The following is a 22,796-nucleotide window of genomic DNA, read 5'->3' on the forward strand; positions in this document are numbered from 1 at the left end:
TAAAGTTTTCCTGGGTTTTCCTCATTCGCACCAGGCAAATGCTGGAATTGTATCTAACATATAGGTCCCAGACCGCTTCCTCCCTTTCCCAATGCTTTCTTCCTTCCCTCTCCTTGATAGTGTGATCGCTGAGGGACGTCATCTCTCATATGTGACGGGCTAATTTGACCATAGATTCTGAAAATCCAGAAATCTAATTCCTAATCCTAATGTTAAGGACTTATTTTATGTTGAAAGATTATGCAACAACACAAAGCAAAGTAAGCACGACCTCTAGTTGCCGACACTTTGTTTCTGCAATAGACTGAAAGTTGGTATTGTAATATCGTGACATAAGTAATATCGGTATCCACGCACGGTAATATAAGATATCACGGTATTAACCATGTCACGATATTAATAACTTTGACTCTATTTAGAATGAATTTTAGTTATCCAATCTTCACTGGGTTTATCTTAACTGCGGTGTGTGGTGATTCAATATACCTGCAACAACAATGTATATTATTGACTAGTATAAATTTGTTCTGTCGATTATACAGTCAAAGCTATAGCGTCATACTACCAAGTTACACTGAACGACATGTTCCTTTGCTCTTCCCTCAGATTCCATTCCTGTCCATTAAGGGACGTTCAGCCTCCCAGTAGAAACTAAAGATAATGGAAATATCTTCGAGATTTTCTTTGGATTTTTAAGGAATATGCTTATCAATGGAGCAAACTTTGGATTGTCCTGTAATTGTCTCGCAAAAAGCCCAGAAATGTACAGCAGGAATCAAGTAGAAACTCCCATTTCCAGGCATAAGCGGGCATCTCAATATCTACAAGAGTCCATGGGCACGGGACGTTCCCTACCACAAACCAAATATCCCGTGGACCCCGGTATTCCAGAATTGACGTTCAAGGAACGTCTCTCTGTTATGGATAGACCGTATCATTCAATAATAATCTATGCACATGTCCTAGCCAAGGATACAATACTGAGAAATTCAATTTTTATGTGACAATATCACACATATATTATATAGTACAGTAGGAAGTCAAAACTAATTGGGACCACAGATAGTTCGTATTTTCAAATTGTTCGAATTTTCGAAAATGACCAACAAAATGCCATTTGGGCTTAACCCGTAAGTACTATGGACCGTCTCTCAGACCTCTGCGACTTTTCGTATCATTATATTTTCCACAGTATCACTACTACAAGTGGATCTTTTCCTCTACCTTTCTGTCTAGCTAATGGTTACGTATTGTGAAGTTCATGTAATAATTAATCCCCTGTTTGCGGCGCTGGAGGGGTCGAGCGGTCTGACAGACGTACTATAGTAGTTACGTGAGTATTTTGCTGATCAGTTGTCTTTCGTTCCTACTGATTATTAGCAGTTTTGTGTCTTACCGTGTGGCACGTCTTGCACCACACATCAAATAATGACTGAGAGACTGAAAAATAATAAGATTATATAACGAGTAAAGGCGGAGTGGATACTCTAGACACACAATATACAGATAACACATCAAGTCGTCGAACAAGACGATAGCCATTGACAATTTTCTTTTTGCTGGTGGATGTTGTGTGTGGTGTCAATGCGTATGTCTTACATCAAGTCTACGCTAAGTCCGCGGTAATGACAAGACTTGATTTCATGAAAACGTTGGCAAAATGACTTGTTAGGCCTCACAGAGAACGTAGATTGTTCATCTGCCACAAGAGCTGAGTTTTTCAATCAAGAGTATACTACAGCTTGAAAGTGAGTTTTCCACCATCGCGCACAAGGACTTATAGTGGAAAATATAGTCTTCTGTCCACTGAGTTGTAAACGGAAAGCAAAGATATTCGTGTCAGCGGTTTGACGGTACCGATTCCCTTGCAGTGCAGAAGAAAGATATAAGTGCCTACCCGAAGAAAATACATGCTGTCAGAAAAGTTAGTGCGGTACTTTCTTTATTGGCAAAACGTAATTTCTTTACTTTCGCCATTATATAAGAACTAAAAATAAGTTTTATTCATTACCTTTTCACTACAAAAATTGTAACAGTCGAACTATAACAGTACCTTCTTTTAAGTTTAAAAAGGCTAAAATTCCATGTTATTTTCTCCGTTTTTACTGTATTTTTTATTCTCAGTGAATCTATAAGAACATTGCATTTTAAATTAGTGTTATTCTGACTACATAGAAACGGTGACAAAAAAATCGAATATTTCAAAAATTAATTTTAGAATAACAATGAAAGCATTGTTGCAAATTTTAACTACGTTTTCTTTTTCATTGTTTTAAAAATATAAAGCTTTTTTTGACATCGTGAAATTACTATGTTTTATTTTTCTATAAGCAACTAAGATATGTAGGATAGCATTTTTAAAAATATGCAATAAAACTACTATTCAGAAAATGCGAAACAACAATGCGGTCTGACAGACCGTTCCATAGTAGTTACGTGATTATTTTTGTCCATAGCTCTTAAGGGTTAAATATACTATACGGTATGTTCTTTTATGGATACAGTGTGGTTATACAGTAGGCCTACACACAGTGATTACAATACCGTAAATAAGGCCACTTACATTTAATGTTTCTGAGGAACCTGCTCGTACGCTAAATTACACTGTTCTTGTAACTCACACTTAAAACTTAGGATGTATAGGCCTAAGGGAAAATAAAAATAAAAATATGTATGACAAACAATTACATGAGAATGAGCTTTTGTAAAAACAGTGACTTCACACAAAGAAAATTGAATTAGTGTACTGTCACTAGCTTCTAGGGACAGCGTTCGGATTGTTGAAGTTTCGTATTTTTGACGTTCGGATTATCGACGTTCTACTGTGTAAAATATTGTTTTTCCCAGAAATTATCGTTAACAAATGAACAGGAAATTAAATTTCTTTTGCTTTGCTTAATAATTGTAAGCGAGGGAAAATTTTAACACTTCAGGCATGTTGTGATTACTACGGTATATATGTTTCTTTATAATCATGTAATATGCGCAATGTTATTGCAGGTGCTATATTTATTTATTTAATTTAATTTTATTTTATTTTATTTTATTATTATTTTGAAATTAGGATTCCAGTAAGCACAAAAACAGAATCTATGTTGCCGACCGCGCGGTGCTTTGCAATCTCCCCTCCAGACAGAGCTTAAGGCATTAGCTGATAACAGTTATCAAAGCTTTATAAAATAGGAGGGTTATCGTTGTTATTTCTTTGATACTGCGATAGCCCTGAAATTGACTATAAAATTAGTATTTTGTGTAATATTAATTTATGAAAAAAAAACTTTAGAATATTTATTTATAACAATTGTTCAGATAATACTTGGTTAAGTATTCATAGAAAAAAATAAATAGTTAACTTCCGACGGAAGAAAGGAAAGAAAGAGGCATCGTAATCGTACAAAAAAATCAAAGGTTTTGTTGTTGTTGTTATTATTATTATTATTATTATTATTATTATTATTATTATTATTATTATTATTATTATTATTATTATTAGCTAACTAACTCTATGGCTTATGGAACCCGAGGTTCAAAGCCGCATTCACAAAAGCTCTCCACTGACTTCTATTCTTAGCTAACTGCATCCAGTTTCTACTTTATATTCCTATCTCTGCGACCATCTTAATATTCTCCTCCCATCTGCGACTAGGTCTTCCTAATGGTCGTTTTCCGATTGGTCTTTTAGTTAAGTTTATTATAATTATAATTTATTATTATTATTATTATTATTATTATTATTATTATTATTATTATTATTATTATTATTAGCATCTACGTGACTAACAAATGATTTCTATATATTATTGTGACTCTCGTTCCTGAAACATACAAAACACACACATACATCTAGAGCCATCCAACCTATCATGATCAAATTTTAAACCAGAGCATTCATTCAGGGAGGGTAAGGGTCAATTTGCTCCCTGAGTTTCAGAAACGCATGGTTTTCATTAAATTGTATCGTGATAAAAGGACTTGAAACTTTTATGTAAGTGGACAATCTTGTCCCCCTTTCCTGGCGAAATCTAAAATGGTGCTGACTAATTTCATGGACTTATGGAGCCCGGAGGTTCAATGCCAAGTTCACAAGAGCCAACGTCCTTAGCCAACGGGATCCAGTTTCTACTTTGTATTCCTATTTCTGTGATATTCATCTTAATATTGTCCACCCATCTGGGCCTAGGTCTTCCTAATGGTCGTTCTCCGATTGGTCTTACAGTCAATACTTTGAAAGCGTTTCTACTTTCTTCCATCCTAGCTACATGACCTGTCCACCTGACCCTCCTAGATTTTATGACCCTAACAATGTTTCGTAAATGGTATAAATTATGTAATTCCTCATTATGAAGTTTCCGCCATTTCCCATTCTCGTTCCTCTTGGGTCCGAATATTCGTCTCAGGATCTTGTTCTAAAATAGTTTCAATTTTGCTATGTTTAAGTCATCTTAGCATGGCATCATCTTTGGTCAGAAGTCGGAAATTTTCTACGAAACTTCTGAAGTGAATAAATTTCTTCCCTACAATACCAATAAGCATTTTAACAATGGGTATCAACGTAGATAGTTATTGAATTGTTCCATTCAAGTCTTCAACCTGCTTTATCATCAAAGAGAGATAGCCTACTCCAGAAAAGGTACGAGCTCAAAGAGTACATTTAACATTAATTTCTATCCTGCATCCATAAATAAAATGAGAATGGTTATAGTAACTAAACCACATGTATACCAAATTCATGCAATTTGCACACTAGTGGCTAAATATATAGTTACATGAATATTACTATTAAATGTACCGACGAATGTTTTGTTCTATTTTGAAATAATTAAATTGAAAGCAATACAATTTTCTAACGAATAATTGTAATTTTACAAAGATATTTCAACAGCAATTTTGACAATGATTTCTTCTAATTTTATTGCGAAACTAGTTGAAATATCCATTCTTCGCATGAGTCAGATAAAATATCTATGTAAACAAACTGAACAACGAAAGGAAAAAAAGATCGGTCATTTTCTACTACTTTTACATATTCTGATAAACGCCTCCTGAGACGCCCTGGTTCGAATTTTAAAAAACTCCTCTGGTTCCCAGCCGATGGGGACTAGATTCGGAAGTCAACGCCTGTGAGAGTATCACCATTTATCTCAGTAACTGTGAAAACTATGAATTTGACACTAATATAGGTTATTTTGGATTATTTTTACATGTCTCCGTATATTCCCCCCCAGGTGAGCCCCGACCCCTCAACCGAAAGGGGTGAATTTGGAACTTAATCGATCGGAATTTCACCATTGATCTCAGTGACCACGAAAACTATGAATTCATTTTCAACTACTTTTACATGTCTCAGTAAACACCCCCTGAGACCCCCTGGTTCGAATTTTAAAAAAAGCTTCGTCTTGCTGGGAGTCTGGACCAAGATACCCGTGACCAAAATTTGGTAACTCTAGGTCCACTTGTCTGCTCCAAAGGCCGCACACAGACACGCAGACAAACAAACTCTTTATTGTATTCATATTAGTTTAAAATCCAATTAAATTGTAACAACAGTTTATAATCGACGAATTACCCGTTCAATATTCAATAGCGCAGTGAGGGACGTCCATTAGCGCGATTATTTATTATTGAGAGAGACGCACAAACGGAAAAGTTTGTCGTATATTATTAGAATGGGAAAAGTTATATGATGTGTTATAAATAGAGACCGGATATTTAGGCACTAAAAACCCGGAAAATGGGCAGGTATATAGGCACTAAATAAATAATGAAGATAAACACTTTATACAATTAGAAAATAGATTCAAGTCATAGATAATGTTCAAAGAAGTCATAGATAATGTTCAAAGAAGTCATAGATAATGTTCAAGTCATAGAAACATACCTGTTTGTTAATATCTTCGTTTATATATATATATATATATATATATATATATATATATATATATATATATATATATATATATATATATATATATATATATATATATATATATATATATATATATATATATATATATATATATATATATATAAGCTTGACATGTATTCCATGTATATTTGATAAATACATTCTCTAAGCACTTTATCACTACACATAACAGTCCAAATTCTATTTACTTATCATTACACACAACAGTCCAAAGTTTTACAGCACTTTATCGGTACGCACAGCAGTCACAAATTTTACTACATCTTCTCACTACCAATTGTGCTTATATTTCTCGGGAGAAGCAGTATCCTTTCTTCAAATACTAAATTATGCTCCCTAATAAAATCTTATTTTGAAGAAAATACATAGAATAGGCAATATTGGGCACTAAAGCAATTATTTAGGCAGGAATGGGCGAAATAGGCAAAATAAAATTCGCTTAAAGTGAAACTATAACCCCGCATGTAAACTTTAAAACGTTATTTTTAATCATAGGTTTAATATTAAAGAATAGGTCCTAAAATCAGGTCTCTAATGATGAGTTATAAAGATGAAATGATATGGGAAAACGAAACAAGCTTATTTTCTCTGTTTTAGTTCAGAGCCAGTTTGCAAATTTAAAAAAAAAAATGAGATAAGAGGTCAAAGGTTATCCACGGAGGCAAAAAAATGAAAGAATATTAGAAAATAAGAGAAAAATTAAAACTAATTCATGTTCTGTATTGCTTTTCGAGTAAGTAAAAAAACATGTTTTGATCTTCATCATCAGAAAGCAAAAAATACAGAAAGAAAAACAAAAAAATAGTGAAAGCAAAAAGAATTAAAGATGTGAAAAAGAATAACAAACAAACAAAGAAGAAACGGATACTGAACATTTTCTGTTACTTTTCTTTGGTACGTCCACTTTTTAATTTTTTTTCTTCTTTTGTTTTCGTGAAACGTATCTAACAAGCTTCCTTGATGCAATTTTCGTTTTGCACCCTTCGCTCACGGCTTCTCCCTCTCGACGTTTCCTTCCAAACTAACTAACTAGCTTGTTGTCTTATCATCAAACAAAGGAAGGACTAAGGATAGACAAAGACGTGACGTCATCAGACTCTTGAATGACACAAAACTAGTATTATAAGGCTGTTGTTATGTACAAGGTGTTTCAAAACAACACCGACAACGTTTGGGAGATGATTCCTAATACCAAGATTAGACAAAAAATATAGACCAACCTGGGTGCACAAATAAGTCCTTTCGGAATTATGGGCTGCCGAAAACATGAAAAATGAACTTTAAAGGACCATAGCTCAAATACTATGGGACCTACCGTAGTTTGGTCAAGAATTTACTTAGGAACTAATATATGCTCTATCAAAATATTCACGTTTCAGAATCATGCGCTACCTCCACAATAATTTTTATAGAGGTAGTTGGTGAATACTTCGAATTATATTCTCGTACCCTAACAGCACAAGATGTGCTACGCATGTGCCATTTAGGTGTCCCAGCTACTTTTTAGGTACCCGACACTCGGCACATATGATATTCATGTGCTAAGTATGTACTTCAGCTACCTACAGTTTTAGGTACTTGTTATACCTAATTGATATTTGCATCTATGTACCACAAATATAGCATTTATATACATGACTCACTTTCACATTATAACAGTCGTTTGTTTTTATGTCGTTACTTGAGACATATATCTGTTATGTTCTAGGTACGTCCTTTAGGTACATATTGTTTCAGATACCCTAACAGCACAAGATGTGCTAGGCATGCTACATTTAGGTGTTCTAAATTAATCTCCCACATTTGATGCATTTGTTGCTTCTTTTTCTAAGCGGTTGTCTACTCGCGTAGAAGCAATAAACGCATCAACTTTATTAGATGGCAACTGTAGCCGATCATTTGAAAGTGAATATGGAAGAACCATGAAATAAAGTAAATAGACACTCGTCAATTTGTTATAAAATTACATGGCGAGCAGATTTTATCTGATCCCAAACGGTAATAGTCAAATATATACGGTTAAAGAGCACATTTTTTTTTTACTTGTTTAAAGTGTTTTTAGACTCAAGTTAATGTATACACATTACGCATATAAGCGATTTAACATATTTTGGGGGAGTAATTTTGTGGTTCATTCACGTTTACGGCATGGGGAACATACCTAAAACATACTAGACACGTTCCCCAGGTACATGTCAGGCATGTGCCTAGGGGCGGACATAGACTGTGACTATCACTTGTCATCCATGTGATTTCTTTCTCAGAAGTATATAAGGCACATACTGGACACAATCCCATATACCTGAGGGAACGTGATAGGCATATGCCTGCTATGTAATTGTGCTGTTAGGGTAGCCAAATTCCCTCTATAAAAATTGTTACGTGAGTACCTTAGGATTATTAAACATGTATTTTTGGATAGCGCACACATCAGTTCCTAAGTGAAGTCTTGACAAAACTATGGTAGGTCCCATAGTTTTGAAGCTATAGACCCTTGAAGTTCATTTTTTCATATTTTCGGCAACCTATAACTCCGAAAGGAAACATATGTGCACCCAGGTTGGTCTATACTTTCCGTCTTATCTTGGTGTCAGGAATCACCTTCTAAACGTTGTCAGTGTTGTTTTGAAACACATTATACATTCTAAACTGTATTAATAGTTCTAAAATTCCAAAATTGCATTTATTCAAGCGTACAAGCAAGGCATAAGGAATAGGAAATGCAAAAAGGAAATTGTATCAAATGTAAACATTGGAGAAAAGAAACTACCATAATTCTTCGTATGAATTTTAAAATTTCACTGTAAAATTGTAAGATACTATTGCCAAAAGTATTGGCTAAAGGTCGTTGTAAAATTACGATTAATTTTTATATGCAATACTGAAGATATTAAATCATTTTTAAAGAATTTGTGCTCTTGTCTGTAAAAGCCATGCCTTTGAGTTTTGTTTCGAGACTTCAGAAAACACTTCCTAATTACAAATAGATGTCGCTACCTGCACTGCTGGCTTAACGCCAATAAATCTCGTTAAGGCTTTTTGCTAAGCTAACCAAGTTTCTTTTTTTGAAATTCTTGAATAATTTAACGAGAACATAGGATAAAAATGTAGAACCAGTTAGTATCTAGAAAATAATTTCAAATAAACTTACAAGCAACTCTAAGCCTTTTGTTACAAACTAGAAATATAGGGCACCAGTTTATGACCAAAATTTCGAAATTATATGAAAGGGATTGATAACAATTATTATATAGTTTATGTTATCGAGTTTTGAAGACACTTTCTGGCTCAGTTTCTAAATTTCGCGTATTCTTTTTTTCTTTTTGAGTGATTCACTAAAATTCAAACAATGAGGGTGAGTTTAGCGGGGACTATTAACATGTAGTTAATTTGCAGATTTAAAACTATTTTAACGATTAAATTTCATTGTTTCAATCACATTACTTCAAAATAGATCAAAATATATTTACGTTCAAGCATTAATATCAGTGTAACCGCTAGATAAACAGTAGTCTGGAGGAAAACCCCCTATTTTTTGACCCAACCAAAAATTTCAGTATATCAGATGGTTTTCAAGTGTTTCTATATAATTTGAGAATGCTGAATCTGAATTTGTTGGGTGTACAAATATAGACCTTGAGTATTTTGAGTAATTCAAGATGGCGGCCAATATGGCGGCTCTAAAAGTAATAAGAATATTTTTTGGATTACTTTTATCAACTTTGGTATGGAATTGTGTGTTTTTCGGTCGTAGATTCCAAAAAAGAATGTAAAATTGTTTATGAAATTGACGAGAATCAAGATATCCAAAATGGAAAATTAAAATTCAGTACCTTCAAGCTAGGTACATACTTGGAAAAATATCTGATATGCTCAAATTTCGGGTTGGGTCTTGATCCTTTTTCTCGTCACCACAACTCAGTAGAGCAGGCATTCCGTGACGCTTTGCAAGATACCACCATCTCGGCAGTTTGCGCATATAGATCCTCTGAATCGGGGAGAGGTTATGGGGGAAACTATACCCTTGTACCCGTTTTTGTGCTCCAGAACATTTTTTTCTATATTTATTTTCAAAATTATTAATTCATATTGGACAAACTGAAAAGAAGCTTAAGTGTAAACATTTAGAATGTTTTAATTATGTACGATTTTAACCTATAACGTAGACTTGGGGGGAGAGGGAACTAGGGCCACTTCTGTAATTGCAAACTTTGAACTGTAAAGAACACACAAAACGGGGAAAGTAGGTAGTGGTGTCATAACGCACGTATATCGAAATGAAATAAACTTCTAAAAAGACTTGTTTATATTAGTTTTAGAAGTAGCGAATGATTAGTTGTAAGTTTTGTAGACGCGATAATAAACAAATTTAATTAAACTATATGAAGAAAAATTTAAGCTTTTTTTGTAGTATTATTTTTGAGTAGCAGGCAAATGTAAATGAAACAAACTCATTCCGACATTTCAACTTTGTAATTAAGTCTTGCTTCAATTAATCGAGTTACCACGTTCCCCGCGATACCATAATCTACTTATGTTAAGCTAGTTGGGAGAGAGAAAACACGTCCCTTTCGCACTGAAGCGGTGCTCGCCACAGTAGAGTGCAGGTACACAGTCCTTCTTACTCGAGTTTAATTCATCTTGAAATTTTGTTTTTATTTCGTTTCATTGTTTAGGATCTTAGAATTCTGCAGAAAACGTCCCAAACACAAGTTTACTTCTATCTTAGGTGAAAATGAATAGTTTTCTTTAAAGTTGATAATTTAGTTCTTTCGATAGAATTATTATTATTATTATTATTATTATTATTATTATTATTATTATTATTATTAGTAGTAGTAGTAGTAGTAGTAGTATCCACTTTTGATAAAGTATATACTTTCAAAAATGTAGGATCAATATTAACAGACGAAAACCATATTCACGAAGAAATTGAATGTCGACTAAAAGCAGGGAATTCGTGTTATTATTCTGTTCAAAATCTCTTGTCGTCGCGAATTCTGTCGAGGAATTTAAACTTAAAATATATAAAATGATAATGATGCCTGTTGTCTTGTATAGTTGCGAAACGTGGTCACTTAATCTGAGGGAAGAATATAAACTGAAAGTATTTGAGAACAAAATCCTTAGACTAATATTCGGACCCAAGAGTAACGATAATGCGGAATAGCGAAAACTTCATAAAGAGGAACTACATATTTTATACCGTTTACCAAACATTGTTAAGGGCAAATTTTCTGTAGGAGGCTCAGGTGGGCAGGTCATGTAGCCGAATGGAAGAAAGGAGGGTGCGGTGGCTCAGTGGTTGAGCGTTCACCTCTGGTGCTTGGGGTCCCGGGTTCGATCCCAGCCCCCGCCAAGTGAACTTTGTGGTGGACAAACATCGTGCTCGTGGGTTTTCTCGGGGTTCTCCCGTTTCCTCCCACTTTCTTCATTCCACCATTTCACTCATCTCTCATCATCACCGTCTCCTTTAGCCTAACCGGCATAACCGTGGGACGTAAAACTTAAAGATTTCATTTCATTTCGGAATGGAAGAAAATAGGAACGCTTTCAAAGTCTTGAGATGACTGTAACTCTAATTGGAAAACGACCATTAGGAAGACCTAGGCGCAGATGGGAGGACAATATTAAGATGGATCTCGTAGAAATAGGAGTACAAAGTAGAAACAGGATCCAGTTGGGTAAGGACAGAAGTCAATGGAGAGCTTTTCTGAACACAGTATTGAACCTCCGGGTTCCATAGGGCATAGGGTTAGTTAGTTATTATTTTCATAAAAGTTATGAATAACATACCCAATTCCCTACCTCAACTCATTGTTTGTCTGCATCAATTTCTCACATGCTACACTATGAATATTGCAATCATGTTCTGAGTGTAATAAATGGTCAGAGAATAGTCCCGTTCTGTCTTAAGCGATGGTAATGAGCGCTGAGACCCGATGAATTGTAAGTAGCATAGTACTTCTTTGCAGCGTCTGATAACAGTTTACAATCTCACAAACGAAACTACCCCAGTCATAGCGAATGTCCTTCATTCTTTAGGCTTAGGTTCCGCGTATGGACCTCCTAATTACAGAATCATGAACCCGTTTTCAACGTTATTTTCATAATTACTTACTGTTATCTTAATTTACCTTAGTCACAATTACTCCTGTTTCATTTCCCTAATTCACTTTTAACTATTATTTCCAAATATCTGTTAACTTCTTATTTTCTTTATTCTTCGCTAAATAAGTAAACATTTACCGTATGTTGTATTACTGCACGAAAGTAGTACCTTTCAACTGTTTAGTGTTACAAAGTTTATAACTTTCAGAAACAACGAAAACTATAATTCAATGGAATTATAAATTCTTTCCGACGTCATATATCGGCGAGTTGAAAAATGGCCAATAAATAAGAAGAGTAACAGTTTTGAGAGGAAAATTGTAAACAGAGAAATATTGTTTAACACTCTGATGAAAACAGCGTTTACAAAAAAAAAAAAAAAAAAAAAAAAAATCAAGCACCAAGAAATTTAACTTCAACCTCTTCAGATGCCGAGTGTCGTATACGACACATAAAATTAGCATTTTCTATCCTGATAGAGCAACAACATGGCACATACGACACACGCACTTTCCTTCTCTTCCTTGTCGCCAGAGTAGGCGATACATTTGATAGAAGCTTGCAGAACGCTTTCCGTTGGTCCTAGATAGTGTTTTCGGAGGGAAGAAAACATCGCCGAAACCGAAAAATAACACGATTACGTTAAGTATTCTTCTTCTCTTTCTTTAAGGCGTTATTTTTCGTAATGCATGTTGATTCATCTTGTTAAAACCTTGCAGATAAATACACAGTTGATTATTTTGCTCTTCTACTGTGTGGGGGAAAATAAACACGAGTTGTTTTATCATGTGTCGTATGCGACACTATGAAACCAACCGTTACAAAAAACGATTATTCATAATCTAGAGATATCTTATGTTTTTAATCTTCTTCACTTGGGTTTCATGAACATGTGACCATGTTTTAGGTATTGGATATTGTTGTTGTATTGCATAGATGTATGAAGTGTGTAATACACATAGGCGTACGTAGTGGGGAGACAAGGGGCACAGACCAGTACCAGAACATCTTTTTTCACTTTTCACTTTCCATTGGTAGAGTTCCAATGTGTTCTATATGACACATATGATTGTCACTATTCTGTGCAAAAAAAAAAAAAAAAAAGTGTCTTCTCTTACTGTTTGCATATATGGAACGAGAGCATTACAAAAATATAAAATTTACAAGACAAAACTATTTTCTTCTTCTGGTGACTCTGAAGAGGATAAATGTTGTCTTACCGTAAGTTAAATAGTGCGAAATGTCGATTCTGCTTTAAAAAGAATATTATTTGGTAGTCAATTTCGTATCTGATGTTCTACTTAGGGGTCTATCTTTAAATTCTGGAAAGAAATGTTATAATATATATGTGAATAAATTTGTAACTGTAATTGTAGTAGTGTGTGTGAGCATTAAGAAAAAAAAAAAAAAGACAAGTGGAAAAACCATATGATCCACATAAGTTTGAATCCTTTTGGAACTCGTATCACGTAAAAGAGAGACTTATGCAAATTACTCCGTCGGACAATTTCCATTTATGCGAACGTGTAGAAGTCACAAAGACAAAACGTAAGAGGTCAATTTCCTTTTTAAAAGACTTCGTTTTGGCTCTATTTTCTTTTTATATTTTCAAAAGAATAAAAAATGAACGAAGATGAAACTCCTGCTATTTTGAATGTTATTACGTCCTTTGTCTGTTTATATATATATATATATTCATCTTATATTTCGCTTGTGCTTTTTTCATCCGTTTCTTCCTGCAATTCCTCCAAATTGTATCAATTTATTTGCTGGAGTTCTCAATGGAAGATGCTCACAAGTGTCATTTGCATAGGCTATCAGTACTTTATACATATATAAAAATAAAAACTCCTCTGAGAAAAGTGCAAAATGAATCAAATTTGTTTTTGTTTTGTTTTTTTATCCTAACCTGGAATATAAAATGCGAATATACCAAATCACAGAAACAAAAGAGAACCTATTTATGTTGCACATGCAAAATCCGTTTTCCTAGAAAACAAACAAACATCGCTTTGTTTCGTTTTGGTGTGTTAGCTTTCCGGAATATTTGAATGCTATTATCGAGCCGTATGGGCAGAATTAGCAAACAAGTCATTCCGAGTTTCTAAAATAATATACCTTACATTTTCCTCGTTTCGACTTACAAATAATAATAATAATAATAATAATAATAATAATAATAATAATAATAATAATAATAATAATAATAATAATAATAATAATAATAATAATAATTATTATTATTATTATTATTATTATTATTATTATTATTATTATTATTATTATTATTACACTTTACAACGCGGATGTAGCTATTCTAGCATACGTAGAGATCTCATATCGTTGTGGTATATGTATTATCGTTACCTTAGTAAGAAAAAGTGGTTAACATTACATGTTGGGAATCGACAATGTACCAAGTTACCCCCTCCCCTCCCACTAAATAAGAAACCAAGGATTGATTTCAATAGACGGTGTGCGTTAAGAGCCATGTGCCGCGTGACCCCTTTCCCGTATTCTTCTTGTGCTAATTCCAATATGGCGGCTTTTCAGTTGTCCCCCATGATTTACATTACATCTATTCAGTGGAGCTATACATGCATTTCTCATATCCAACATTTGACCTCAATCCCTCTACTTGTTTCAAACTTAACGTGTTATTTCTAGACATTTTCTACGTTCTATCTTCGCACTTCGCCCTCGGTTATCTCCCACCCTGTATATGGTCTGCCACTAAATAAACTCTTTCTCTCTGTTTCTTTTATTGCTGAATCCAGTGCTAAAAATCATTTTCAACTGTTGAATTCACCAAATCGGAATGTTCCCGTATGAGGCGGGAAATTCGCGGAAAGGGGGATTTTAGTCAACAAATATCCTTTCTTACTTTTCTGTCCCTCTGGACTAACATGTTTTAACACAGATAGGCCCTACCTCAAACAAATCAAAAATCACTAAGATGTGCACTAAATGTATGTGCAAAATTTCAATCTTCTAGGTACAAAAGTAAGCCCACCAACAAATAATAAAAATAGGCATAATAAAAAGTTCCTTTGTTTCAAGTTATGACGTCATCACACCCTATATATAAACTCAAAAAAGATGTAAAAGCATACGTAGCTTGTTTTACAATGCCTCCAGGCTTGAAAAACAAAAAAAAAAAAAAATCTGAAGTAAAAAAACTTTATTGGTAATTTTTGAATCGAATAATGAAGATTCTACCCCATCATATAAAAATAGGTGACATAATATTAAAGGATTCACAATATTGTGGAATTTGTTAAGAAAAAGATATAATTTAACGCTTTATACCTTCAATACACATTACAGTTCACATTGCAAAGAGAAGCAATGCCATAGTTTAAAAATAATGCCATTCATTGGATTGTTTGCTAATTTGCTAATTTTGGATTGAGCTAAGTGACATGAAAACCACAGCTATTTTCTGATATCACTACCGAAATCATTTGAATTGTATAATTGGAAACAAACTGTTTGCAGTGGTATCACAGAGATAAATCACGATAAAGAAAACACGTAAACGCTGTTAATATTCCAGTTGATGGGAACGTGCTAATGGTTGTCCACGCATCGATTAGTATAAGAACATCGGGCGCTTTTGTCTCGTAACCTCTGCGCTTTTTAGTAAGAATAAGGAATTGCAAATGGAATACCTTCAGACACGATTTGCTAATGGAATTTAGATTAGCCTATAAACAGCATTCCACGCTGTGTTCACCACGTTCCATTAATTCCTGAGGTGATACACCTCGATCTGTTATTTGCTGATTCTTGTTTGGAAATCAGATCCGCAACGGTGGGTTTACCCAAAGGTTGCAGAGGGCAAGTAGATTGACGAGAATCACAAAGTTCTACAATACAGCTATTGGTACTTATATGTATATAAAACTCCAAAGATGAGACATACACGTCATTCAGATGTTCAATATATATATATCATTCACCTGAACAAAATTATATGTATAATTGTAAATTCTAAGGCATGGTTTTTGAGAAATGCGACAAGAAACGAATTTCTTTTTTTTAAAAAAAAATAATGCCGTATGATAATGATGCCATAACTAAGATATAGAATCTTTGAGTTGAGAGTTTAACGTCCTGTTCAACAGCGAGGTTATATGTGACGTGGACCTACTGATTAACGTGGAATCCGAACCACATGAGCTCCCGCCGGGAATCGAACCGGGGCCTCCCACGCCAAACATAGTCTTTGAGTTTAACATTCCAAGATCATGACCATAGGCTAAGGGAGACGGGTGATTAAGGCAAATGAATTTTGATGGAAGAGTTAGTGGAATGAAAACGTGGAAGGAAATTGGAGTAACCCACGGGTACTAGAAAACCCACGGGTACGATGTTGTCCACCAGAAACTTAATTAGCCAGGGTTCGAACCAGAGACCGCACACACCGGAGGTAAGTGTTCTACCCTGAGCCCCGTGTCCCCACCAATTAAGATTTAACTGACTCTGAAGTATAGCTTTATTATTATTATACTTGCAAAGTATGCCATGCAAAGTGCCATCTTATAGCACGGCTTTGTCCATTCTTTCGTCTGTCTGTCGACAGTATCAGAGCCGAAACGAAACAGATATCGAGAAGCGGTATTTTTTGCAATCAATTTGACTGTTTCAAGACAACATGTCATGACTTCCCGTTACACTTTACTAAAACCGGAAGTGGTACAAAATGTACTATTACTTCCAGTTTCAATACTGATTGGCATAAAACAAAAAGGGTAAAAGATATAAAGAAGCTGCTTTTTTTTTATGAGCAACTGATTCAATATCCCAGGAATCTTGATCTCCTCGCTAAACCCTCTATTCAGACAGGAAGTGGTTCAAATTAACGATTTTTCGTTTCAAATTTTTTCGACATTCAACAAAAATAGAAAGGCACACAAAGAGGAAACGTATATGGCGTAGAAACGTAGGTTACCTGCGTAAATCCTGTAGTTTTTAGACTTAACATACGATTATACGTAAGATACTCCATAAAATGTATAACTAAAAATTTATCTTTTATAATACTTTCCGTATAAGTGTTCCACCTATAGGTACTTTCCTTATGAAACAAAGGACTGTATATAGGTGGTCAGGATCTCACATACAGATGGACGTATGTAACATATAGCTGACGCATGTAACATACGTATACGTATGTGATATACGGAAGATTGTTAGATGTCAGACATCCTGCAACGGCATGATGTAACATTTAAGTGGAAAAAATGGGCAGTACGTATGTAGCATTTGGATAACGTATGCTCCACACAGATTTCCGAAGTAAACCTAAGGATTCCGTATATCTGTACAATATATTGCTATCTGGATAACGGATTTTTCTTACTGTACTTGTTCAACAGGGAAATGATTGCTGTAGCATGAAAACTTAATTTTACACTTCGTCTGTACTCTTTCTCTTATGAAAACAATCTAGTTCTATATTTTTTTCCTGAAAATATAGGAGATAGTTTGTTCAATTACTTGTCTTTTCGGGTGGAGGATAATGTCTATTCAATATTACGTAGACGTAGTGCCTTGTCTCTCTCAACAAAAATTTCCGGATACGCGCCTGAGGCACATTCATAGAATTGTACGTACATGCTATCACAGCAACGAGTAGTATTTGAAACTTTTCCTTGAGTTATGAGTTAAGGATCTCCGATAAAAAAAATCGTGAAGTGCATTTGTTCACACATTTTACAAAGAACCTAACGACTAAGAGGCTGTATCAGTCCGACAGACGGCTTTGTAGTATCTTGTGCCATGAAGTAATTACGACTTCTTCGTGGCTATATTGTTTGTGTACGTGCGTTTGACAAGAGAGCAAAGATGGAGTGGGTCAGTGGATCGTGAGTCAACAGAACGTGAACCACTGCGACCCATCACCCGCTGTGACTCAGCATGACCTTCTCTGACTCACGGACTCAATTTCGTCATTGCATTATAGACAGCATCTTCTGAACACTGGTGAATTTATCTAAGTTTTATTTTCAAGGCCTTCATTTTTATTCCTTTGTCGTTTGTTTCTATTTACTTACCTGATATGAGTATATCTAACATAAGTGAAAGAAGAAATTCAAGTACTTTTGTATATTGATATTTGTAATTGTAATAATAGGAATAGGATTTATTACTTCGCTTTCGAGACAGTCGAATTTGACCTTTTTTTCTTTTAAGTTAACCTACTTTACGTTGATTTGAAACTTCCAAATTTCATCCTATTTTGCACTGAAAATCATCTGTAATTCAACAAGGAAATAATTATATATGATAATTAAATTCAAATTCATCGTAATGTGGCCAATGACACACACTTTATTATTTTATATCGTAAAGGTCAGATACACCGGTATTCGAACAGAGCGGTGCTTGAGCGATTGACCGTAGAAATTCAAACTTCGATTAGTGATAATTTCACAGCCTTATTGTATTACAAGTGCAAATTCTTTTTTCAGTTGGAAGGAATTCGTGGATCACGGGTCAGAGTTGTTGACGATAGGGTTTGGTGCTTGGTAGGTCAGAATGGGTCACGGTGGGGGTGGGTCATGGGTAAAGAGACCTGGACTCGATTCCCTGTGGGAGCTCTTGTAGTTCGATCCTACGCTAAACTCCATATCAAGCCAAAAAGAAACCATCAACTTATTCGTTATTTGGTTAAATCGAGTTTAACCTATCTTGCAGCATGAGACCAACACTTTAACGTTGGATATAAACCAGTAAGTAATAAATAAATAAATAAATAAAAGTACAGAAAAGCTAGTCCGCTTTCTAGGATTAAAAAAATATGAAGTAACTAACTGCACATTGAGAATAATGTTTTAATTACACATTTTTGTTTGAAAGATAGCTAGCATATTTTTTATTCTTTCTTATTTCTTCGAAATTTGACTTGGGTGAGCATTGGATCTAATTTCTTCCTTGGACAAAGTTTTGGCATCGTGACGTAAAGGATAACTGAAAATGTATTTCGTTCATCAATTAAGGGATATTGGACGCGTCACGGCGAGGAACAGATTTACGTTCATTAGAAGTTTTTGAAAGTTGTTGCAACCAAAATGTGTTCTGATTGATTGCAAAGCTTTTCATAGATTCAGGAAAACAAAGTTTCTCATCAAACTTTGTTTGAAATGTGTTTATCAATCAATAACAAAGTCTCATGTAACAGAATTCAATCATGTAATACCCAATTGACGAAAAGGTATATATACAACGGCTGGACAACGGAAGTGAAACGTCAATTTTGAATACAATTTTCTCTCTGTGTGTGTGTGTTTTTTTTTTTTTTTTTTTTTTAAGTTTGCCAGATCAATTTTGAAAACGTCTTTGTTCTTTGTAGTTTAATATTAAAATCAGAAGCATATTATCTCTCACAAAGGAGCGAATCCAATTCCCAAGTACTCAAATTCTGGGCGCTTATCATTTCGACATGAGCTTCATAAGTTACATTTCGAAAGTACAAATTAGGTGCTCCAGAGAGTGTAATAGGTTGCATAAGAAGTAAAAATATGTAGTATCAGAAAAACAACTAAACTCGATAGATATACGGTACATAAAATGTTGAAAATAAAAGAAAAAAATAAATTTCAAAAAAGAGTAAAATCAAGGAAAATGTCTAACATCGAAAAATATGGACAACTTTAATAATTGGAAATAGAAATGATGGACACAGAGAAAAATATCAAAAACAAAAAAAAAAAATCAAAATTAAAATATTGAAAAATATCTAAATATCAGAAATATTAAAATATAAAAATAATATAAATAAATCGAATTGTAGAAAATACATTGGTGTGCTACAAGAGAAGTGTTTCATAATTTACATTCTTCGTTTTGCTCGTGATGGGGAATATGACTTCCACAACTCCACAGGCCAAGTGTCAATAATTCATCAAAATAAATAAATAAATAAGCAAAATGTTGTACCAAAATAAAACTCAATTTATTATTATCAACAAATAGCACACTTTCCTGAGTCATAAAACTGCGTTTTCCACACACTGAGAAAAACCCATTATGCGGACAGCGGTATATTGTGCAAATATACGGAATTCTTATGTTTACTACGGATATCAGTACGTAGAATACGTTATCATATGCTACATACTTAGATGTTACATTATGCTGCTGCAGGATATATGACATGTAACAGTCTCCCTATATTACTTACATATACGTATATTATATACGTCATCTCTATGTTACATACGTCTATCTGTATGTGAGATCCTGACCGTCTACGAGTCCTCGTATATACAGTTCTTTTGTTCGTACGGAAAGTACGTTTATTCGGAGCACTTACACGGAAAGTCCGTATAAAATATAGCCTACTTATTGATTTATACGTTTGCTGTACGTTAAGTCCAAAAACTACAAGATTTACACCTGTAATCTACGTTTTTACGTATGCTACATATGTTCTGTTTCTCAGTACAATTTTTTGAAAACTACACATGAGAATTTATCTTCAAGTAGGCGGGTAGCTACGCAGTAATTTGTTTCGGAAGGATAAGTAAAAAGGTTTTTCTGGAATTCGAAAGTCAATATCAGGATAAATTATATTAAAATTTGTAAAAAAAAAAAAAAAAAAAAAAAAAAAAAAAAACAATAAAATTAGACTAGATATTCAGAAAAGTCGGGATTTCAAAGGTGTAGGGGCAAGGCCCAGATTACCAGGACCCACACCCAGAATATGTCCTTGCCGTCAAATATATAATTTTCTCAGCTCCAAGTGATCTGTCGATTTATTTAATTAAACTTTGGATATACTAGTGAAGAAAAAAAAACTAAAGATTAAGACATTTCTAATGTTAGGATATATATCATTATTCAGGTTCTATACTAGTGATTCTCAACCTTTTTTGTGTGACGGCACACTTTGTTGAACGTCGCGGCACAGTTGTTTGATATTTTTATTTTATATTATAATAGTGAAACCAATTAGTTTTTATAATGACTCTATATAGCACTGAGTGTTATTGCTGCCGCTGGAGGTGTTAACTGGTATAGTCTGTCTAGATTTTAATTAATTATTATTAGATTCTTCATGATTTTTAAATTCTAAAATTTCGCGACACATCTTAGGGGACTGCGAGATATACCAGTGTGTCGCGACACATCGCTTGAGAACCACTGTTGTATACTGTCGTATTCCTAGTTTCATAATGAAATGTTTGATAAGATTATACGTTAGTATCAGCTTCATCTCGATAGGTGGCGCGGTTGTTGTCGCAGAGTAATCATTTTTTAGGTTTACCAATAATAATTTTCTTTCTTAGTTTCCTCAAAAACTAAGCATGAGAGTTTATACTCTCACCGAAATCTATTGATATTTATATGTCGTATTCTTTGACTCTTTGTTCCCTTTATACGCTGATATATTTTAGGTCTTAAAGTAAACTGAATATTAAACGTGTTGAGAATGCAACGAAAGCATTACCAGAACGCACTTAACCCTTTAACGTACCATTTTTCCGATCAGACTGATTTTCTTTTTTCAAATTTGGAGTGGTTTGGTGTAGGAAACACGTTTTTTTTTTTTTTTTTTTTTTTTTACAAAAAAGCATTAATGCAAATAATATGGGGTCTATGAATATTTTATGGTGTTTGCATATAGGTTCTATGCAAAGTTGCACGTTGACATCTGCAAAGTCCACTAAAACCAGATAGAACCAATAAAACGCGACGAATGTCAGCGTACTTGCACTTTTGCACTCATTTCACTTCTGTCTAACACAGAAAAAGTCAACAGTTCAAAGCTGTACACCTAAACGGGCAAAGAAAGCCCAAAAATGATAATATGGCGTAACTCGAGGTGCGCTGTTACGCCATATTGTCGTTTTTGGAGTCCAACGCTTGCTTACTATGACATCTAGCGGGAAATTCGCAACTTCATTAATGAAAGGGCATCTTAGCTGATACGCAAAAGAGCTTTTCTATGTCCGAACTAGAAACCACATCGTGCAATACAATTTCAAAGTAATTGCATACATGCAAAGCTGCGCTCTAAAGGGTTAAAAATAATTATTTTTTTCTTATTAACTTCTACACGCTTTATATCAATTGTTCTATGTACTTTATTATTATACTTATTAAACAATTCTTGTAATACATCTACCCTTCCATATGTTATTTTTAAATTTTGTTGAAACGTTCTACGATATGCTGTTTTACGATATGCTCAAAGTTGAAAAATTCGCAAAAATCATCTCTTTATGACTTACGGTTCCAGAAATAGGGTTCCTTAAATCTTCCGAAATCGGAACTTTTTTGGCCAATATCTGGGGGAACGGTGGCCAGTTGGCCAGTGGCCACTGGTTACTTTTTGATACCAAAATGTCCATTATCCTCTTAGGTATTAGTCAACACCAATATGAACTCTCTATGACTTACGATTTACGTGATATGGCTCCTTTAAATCTCCCGAAATTGGAACTTTTTGGGCCAATATCTCGGGAACGGTAAGAGTGACGCGGAAAATTCTATAACTTCTTTCAGATAGTTTTTGATACTCCAGCGAATGGAGGGCTCAAAATTGAAAAAATCACAAATAACAGACAGATACACACACACACAGACACACAGAGAGAGAGAGAGAGAGAGAGAGAGAGGAAGAGAGGAAGAGAGAAAGAGAGAGAATTCAGTAACGAAGTTTTTAAGTTCGTTGAAAAAGCTTCACCAAATAGTTTTTTTTTTTAAACGTTACTTTTGAAATAATTTGTTTCACGGACACACATTTGAA

Source organism: Thermobia domestica, chromosome 10 (assembly GCF_964235325.1).
Source record: "Thermobia domestica chromosome 10, izTheDome1.hap1.1, whole genome shotgun sequence".
Lineage (NCBI taxonomy): Eukaryota > Metazoa > Arthropoda > Insecta > Zygentoma > Lepismatidae > Thermobia > Thermobia domestica.